The sequence below is a fragment of the Hipposideros armiger genome, unplaced genomic scaffold, assembly GCF_001890085.2.
Source record: "Hipposideros armiger isolate ML-2016 unplaced genomic scaffold, ASM189008v1 scaffold_1240, whole genome shotgun sequence".
NCBI classification, from domain to species: Eukaryota; Metazoa; Chordata; class Mammalia; order Chiroptera; family Hipposideridae; genus Hipposideros; species Hipposideros armiger.
This window is the reverse complement of record NW_017732590.1, coordinates 68,673-70,333: the sequence shown is the minus strand read 5'-3', so window position 1 is coordinate 70,333 and position 1,661 is coordinate 68,673.

Sequence of the window (1,661 nt, the reverse complement as noted above, 5' to 3'; positions counted from 1 at the left end):
CCTTTTTTACACACTAACTGTTTTTTTTTTACTTCTGTATCCAACTTCAGCTATAAAACCCTTACCCACTAGGACTTAGCTGCTAGTCTCCCTTTTGAGAGACAGCCCCAGGTCTGGTCATAAACTCTTTGGAACGAAAATTCTCTTATACAAGTTTTGTTCAGGAGCCTTAGACTTAACAAAGCAACGTCCTCCACAACTAGACTGAAGAACAAAAGGACAGCAACCTGTCTGTTCCCTTTCCCCAATTCCCCAGCGCTGTTCCCCTCCCCCAATTCCCCAATAAAATCTTTAAAAAAAACCAAAAAACCAGCAGTTTCCTGAGACTACAATTCTCGTTCTGAATCAATTGTTTTCAGTCCAGGATACACATCAGAATCACCTGGTAGCTGAAAAAACTTGGGCCCTGTCCAGATGTGGAATCTTGGAAGTGAGACCTGGGCACCCCCAAGTGAGCCTTTCAAGTGATTCTAAGGTACAGTCAGTAGCTGGAAGCACTGCTCCAGGCCAGAGGGCAGTGCACTAGGACCCCCAGGGCCTCGTGGCATCTACATACTGACTATGGCTGCTTTTGTAACATCATGGCAGAATACTTGTAACAGACTGTGCATCCTTCAAAACCTAAGCTGTTTACTATCTAGTCCTTTCTAGAAAGTGTGCCTATTCCCGCGCTAGACCTGCAGGACCCCAGGCCTCGCCATTGGGTGTAGGGGTGGGTGCATCCCTGCAGGTGTGTCAAACACAGGCTACAGGTGTGAGGGCTCCTCCTATGCCACCAAAAACAGGTCCTGGTTGTTATCAACACTGTCCAATCCCATACGTGACTGAACAAAATATAACTGGGTAAAAAAAAAAGAAAAAGCACGTTTCCTGAGGCAAAACCCAACACTATACGGTAGGTATGTGCGTGTAACTTCCCTCAAGCATTGTGAGGGTTTGATGCTTATCCTTCCATGCCTTTTAAATCTTTTTTTTTTAGATTTTTTTTATTGGGGAATTGGGGGATGGGAACAGTGCTGGGGAATCAGGGGAAAGGAGAACAGACAAGTTGCTGTCGTTTTGTTCTTCAGTCTAGTTGTGGAGGACACTGCTTCACTGGTCCAAGTTGGCACCATCATTGCGCTCTTCCCGGGCGAGGCACATCAGTCACCGGCTTCTGGACGGCCGCTCACTGCGGCTACTGGCCGCTCACGCTGGCTGCTGGCTACACACGGTAGCCCATGGCAACCCACTGCAGCAGGGGCTGCAGCCTATGCTGACTCGGCAACTCACGGCAGCCCAGCTCCAGGTTGAGCTGTTGTTCAGCATTTTAGCTGTGGAGGGCAGCGTCACTGACCCTCATATGTGGGATCTGAACCGGGGCCCTCTGGCGTCCCAAGCCAGTTCTTAACCAACGTGCCACTCGGCCGGCCCCCTTTTAAATATTTTAATGACAGAGTTCTGACTTCTTAAGTTTGATTTTTTTAAAAGTGTTATTCCTTTATTTGTGGAAGAGAGAGTTGGGTCAGAGATGGACCCAACTTTCTGAATTTTCAAGTTTCTGAAGAAATTCCTTCCGACATTTCCTGCATTCCTTGTACTTCTCTCACCTCCTTTTCCTTCTGCGTCCTCCCTCTCCCCTCCTCCCCTCCTCCCCCTTCTCTCTTTCCTCCTCCCCTCCC